Source organism: Callithrix jacchus, chromosome 9, assembly GCF_049354715.1.
Source record: "Callithrix jacchus isolate 240 chromosome 9, calJac240_pri, whole genome shotgun sequence".
NCBI lineage: Eukaryota > Metazoa > Chordata > Mammalia > Primates > Cebidae > Callithrix > Callithrix jacchus.
In genome coordinates this window covers 56157400-56163285 of record NC_133510.1, presented here as the reverse complement: position 1 = coordinate 56163285, position 5886 = coordinate 56157400, and positions in this window count along the sequence as shown.

The window sequence follows — 5886 nt, the reverse complement described above, 5'->3', positions numbered from 1 at the left end:
AAATGGTGTTGGGAAAACTGGCTAGCCATGTGCAGAAAGCAGAAACTGGACCCCTTCCTGACACCTTACACTAAAATTAACTCCAGATGGATTAAAGACTTAAACATAAGACCTGGCACCATAAAAACCCTAGAAGGAAATCTAGGCAAAACTATCCAGGACATAGGAGTAGGCAAGGACTTCATGAACAAAACATCAAAAGCATTGGCAACAAAAGCCAAAATAGACAAATGGGACCTAATGAAACTCCACAGCTTCTGCACGGCAAAAGAAACAGTCACTAGAGTGGATCGGCAACCAATAGAATGGGAAAAAATTTTCGCAGTCTACCCATCTGACAAAGGGCTGATATCCAGAATTTACAAACAACTCAAGCAGATTTACAGGAAAAAAACAAGCCCATTCAAAAGTGGGCAAAGGATATGAACAGATACTTTACAAAAGAAGACATATATGAGGCCAACAATCATGAAAAAATGCTCATCGTCACTGGTCATCAGAGAGATGCAAATCAAAACCACATTGAGATACCATCTCACGCCAGTTAGAATGGCGATCATTAAAAAATCTGGAGACAACAGATGCTGGAGAGGATGTGGAGAAAAAGGAACACTTTTACACTGTTGGTGGGAGTGTAAATTAGTTCAACCATTGTGGAAGACAGTGTGGCGATTCCTCAAGGCCTTAGAAATAGAAATTCCATTTGACCCAGCAATCCCATTACTGGGTATATATCCAAAAGACTATAAATCGTTCTACTATAAGGACACATGTACACGAATGTTCATTGCAGCACTGTTTACAATAGCAAAGACCTGGAATCAACCCAAATGCCCATTGATAATAGATTGGAAAAATGGGGCACATATACACCATGGAATATTATGCAGCAATCAGAAATGATGAGTTCGTGTCGTTTGTAGGGACATGGATGAATCTGGAGAACATCATCCTCAGCAAACTGACACAAGAACAGAAAATGAAACACCGCATATTCTCACTCATAGGTGGGTGATGAAAAATGAGAACACATGGACACAGAAAGGGGAGTACTAAACACTGGGGTCTATTGGGGAGAAAAGGGGAGGGCCAGTGGGAGGGGTAGGTGGGGAGGGATAGCCTGGGGAGAAATGCCAAATGTGGGTGAAGGGGAGAAGAAAAGCAAAGCACACTGCCATGTGTGTACCTACGCAACTGTCTCTCATGCTCTACCCCAAAACCTATAGTCAAATAAAAAATTAAAAAAAACAAAAAAAAACAAAAAAAAACTTGTGTATGCTTTGTGAAGTTCTCGTGCTGTGTTTTTCAGCTCCATCAAGTCGTTTATATTCTTCTCTAAGCTGTTTATTCTAATTAGCATCTTATCTAACCGTTTTTCTAGGTTCTTGGTTTCTTTGCATTGGGCTAGCACTTTTCTTTTAGCTCTGAGAAGTTTTTATTACCCACCTTCTGAAGCCTGTTTCTGTCAATTCAGCAGATTCATTCTCCATCCATCTTTGATCCTTAACTGGTGAGGAGTTGTGATCCCTTGGAAGAGGAGAGGTATTCTGGTTTTTGGTGTTTTCATCCTTTTTGCACTGATTTCTTCCCATCTTATTGGCTTTAGCTACCTGTGGTCTTTATAGTTGGTGACTTTCAGATAGGTCTCTGAGTGGCCTTCCTTTTTCTTGATGTTGAAACTATTTCTTTCTGTTTCTTACTTTTCCTGCTAACAGTCAGGCCCCTCTGCTGCAGGATTCCTGGAGGTCCACTCCAGACCCTGCTTGTCTGGGGGTCACCGGTGGGGGCTGCAGAACTGTAAGGGTTGCTGCTGTTTTCTTATTCTGTTATCTTCATCCCAGAAGGATACCTGCCAGATGTTGGCCTGAGCTCTCCTTTATGAGGTGTCTCTTTGGGTATACAGGGGTTGGAGGGCTGCTTGAGGAGACAGTCCGTCCCTGCAGGAGCTCAAGTGCTGTGCTGGGAACTCTGTTGTTCCATGCAGAGCTGCTGGGCAGGTACCTTTAAGTCTGCTGCAGCAAAACTCATAACTGCCTCTTTTCCCAGGTACTCTGACCTAGGAAGGTTGGCTTTATTTATAAGTTCCCAGTGTGCTGCTTCCTTTGTTCACAGATGCCCTGCCCCACCCAGAATAGTCTAGTCACAGTCTGCCAGCAGAGGTGTTGCTGAGCTACCGCAGGCTCTGCCCAGCTGCTGTGTGAACTGCCTCAGTAGTGGCGGACTGCCTCCGTAGTGGTGGACGCCATTTCCTCTGTTGTGCTGGACTGTCCTGGGTCCAGCTGCATGTGCTGTGAAACTCTCAATCCGGAGTGTTTCAGATTGCTTGTTTTGTGGGGGTGGTACCTGCCAAGCCAGATCGCCTGGCTCCTTTACTCAGCCCCCTCCCTTTCAATTGAATGGGCGGCTCTGTCTCCCAGGCGTGCCAGGTGCAGGTTGAAAAGGCCGCCCAGATTTGTATGAGTTTCTGTGCTCCAACTCCGGGCTGTGCTGTAAACTCATGGCATTTTTCACCCGGGAATCTCCTGGTCTGTGGGCAGTTAAAACTTGTCTGGAAATTCAGTGAGCACGCACCCTCTGCATTATTCTTGCTGGGAACTGCACTCGGGAGCTGTTCCTGTTTGGCCATCTTGGATCCTTTGCATTCCAAAATTTACGGAACAATGTGAGAAGCTTTTCTCTCATAGGTAGTCCTGCCCTGCACAGAATGGTGAGTACCTGGGCCGGCAGAGAGGGGCCGGCAGAGAGAGGCTGGGAAGCCTGGGCGGGATCGGGAGCGAGGTGGACAAAGAGGTGACTGTGGATCTTAAGTCCACTAGGGTGGTTATGACTGCGGCTGAGGCAGCTGGGGTAGCCAACTTTTAAAGGTAGTCAACCTTTAACGTTGACATGAAGGCTTAGGGTTGCCATGCAGTTACAACTTTGGGTCATTTACCATCACCAGTGGGAATCAGTAGAATGGGTACCTAGATTCAAACCCAGACCTACAGCTTATTAGATATAGTCAAATTACTTGGTCAAAATGCCTCAATTTCCTGTTTTATAAAAGGAAGCTACATGGCAATAACCACTTCTCTGGATTGTGAAAGCAATCTATTTAACTTCTCAACCACTGGTTTCATAACATCTTGTAGGTTATAGCATAACATGTTGTATGTTAATTAGAATGCTTATTTTAACGAATGAATATCTGAGAACAATTTTATATTACTAATGCAAACATAGACTTTACATTAAGACCATTTCCCCCACCACTGGAATAAAAGCATCAAAAATCAAAGGAGTGACGATTGTCTTCTCTCTCTAAAATAAACCAAATAACCCCCTTGATTTTAGTTCTGGTAAAAGTGACCCTCCCTTTGTGCCCCACAATGTTTAGGGATAATCTGAATACTGACATAGTAAGAACTCATAAAGCTAGATTTTTGGGAAGAGCACAGACTTGGGAATCAATAGATGTAAGTTTTGAGGTGTTCCCTCTTAATAGTTGTACGATTTGGGGACAAGTTTATTAAATCCTAACTGTGGTAATAAGTTTAGCATAGGACATTGCAGTCAGTGGCAGGCACTCAGTCTATGGTATTGCTATGGAGCCATGAATTCTATCCCAAGGAGAACACAAGCTAGAATCTCAGCTAGATATGCTGAGATGAAATAGTGCAGTTAATGTTGTTCATTTTTGAGTTTCTGTGGGTTTTGCTGCAGTAATTTGGAAAGCGGTTGATCTTAAGTACATTTGCTTCTAGTAAAAGATTATTGATTCATTTACAAGGAAATCAAAGTTTATCTTGAAAGCCATGCCATTTGTCTGGAAATTTCTCAAAGGCATCATAACATATGACTGAATGTGCCATCCTTGGAGATGTTCTTAAACAGTTCTTTTTAAGAGAACTCAGTTTGGCATGTGTGACAGCCCATAGTAAGGTCTGTGAAACTGTATCACTTGTGAATGAAATCTTAGGAGCCATTTCTTGGATACATGTTTTAAAAGAAAGGAAATCATAATTCTGTATGATTAATTTTCTCTTAGTTCACACTTTACAGCCTCTGCTCAAGAGGAGTCGTATCAATGGTCCATTTACATATTCAAGGATTATCTAAGAGGAATGCCCCTTTGAGAAACTATAGCATTTGTAAGCTATTAGAATGACGTCTAAGTGATTAAGAGTCAATGTTATGCATAGATTATATGCAAAAGTTTCAAAACTGCCATGTTTGCTGTCATGAAAACATGTTTGCCATGAATTAAAACCCAATATGTACATTTATTACATCTGGCTATGAAGCATCTGGTTATGATGCTTCTAAATATTTTCTTCCCAAAAATATTTTCCAAAGTTGTAAGGCCTAGCAGTTAACATGATTACACAGCTAATGTTGCTAGAAGCTTGATTGTAAATATGCACTCAAAATTTCCATACTTTGTTGCATGAAAGTTGCAGGAAAATCTTTAAGGAAGCAACTAATTTCTGTCACTAGTAATTGATGCCCAGGGCACTCGGTTCCATTGAGTTGGTTCCTACTATTTGAAGTAAAAAAGTACACAAGGGAATCTGGTATTACTTTTAGGAATAAATATTTAACATATCAACTGCATAATAAAACATTTAAAAAACATGTTTTCCTAGTTGATAAAGCAAGATTCACTCAAACAAAAATTAATGGTGCTATTGTTCATGTTGGAGAATAACAGAAATGTGAATTTTACTCCCTTCTAAGACATATGGCCACATTATAATCTTTGCATCCCCCACATGTATTTGTAGAGTCAAAGATAGAATGAACACAGCCTCCTTAGCGTTTACAAATATTAGGCAAAGTCTTGGTTCCTATCCCTATATCTAACTCTGCTTTGGAGAACCCTACAGAGAGCAACTTGTCATGAAACCACTGATTATTGAAGCATTTTATCAATATTAAAAAGTATACCCTCATTAGAGAAAGATTGAGAAAGACTGAAAAGTGTGAAAGAAATAGAAATCACTTATATGTCCATCATCAAGAGATAGCCAATAATGTGTTTTCATATATATTTTTTCTCTTCAGTCCTTTTTATAAATATACATTTTATTTTTTATCCTGTGTGTCCTTTTTTTAACCCTTGGTATAGCATCAGAAGCATTTTGATTGTCATTAAATAGTCTTTGATAGCATGATTTATAGTAGCCATAGAATATTTATTTGTATACATGACTAAAATTTTTCGTATTTTTCTCTATTCCAAGTAGTGCTGCAATGAATATCACCAAACACAAATCTTTGTAACTCTGATGATTTCTTTAAATGATGTTCCCAAATGTTCCTGAAGGAGAAATTATTAAATCAAAAACTAGGAATATATTATTATTATGAATATTATTTTTTTGGATATTATTAGTTTAGAACTCATTGGAGAACTTGTTCCTCTGTATCTCTCTCTCTTTCCGAAGGGACTTTATTTTTAGATAAGTCAAAATGCAAAGAAAATGTTGCTAAAGGATCCAAGGGAAACCAAAAAAATTCTTTATGGGGCCGGGTGTGGTGGCTCACGCCTGTAATCCCAATATTTTGGGAGGCCAAGGTGGGTGGATCACTTGAGGTTAGGAGTTCCAGAGCAGCCTGGCCAACATGGTGAAACCCCATTTCTACTAAAAATACAGAAATTAGCTGGGCATGTTGGTTCGTGCCTATAGTCCCAGCTACCTGAGAGGCTGAGGTGGGAGAACCACTTGAACCCAGGAGGTGGAGGCTGCAGTGAGCTGAGATCATGCCATTGTACTCCAGCCTGGGCAACAGAGGAAGACTGTTGTAGGAAAAAGAAATCCTTTTAGGATCTTGGGTTCCTTTTGCATTACTTCTTTATGTGGAGGCTCTCTCTCCTGGCTGTATCCTAAATTATGTGATGCCTAT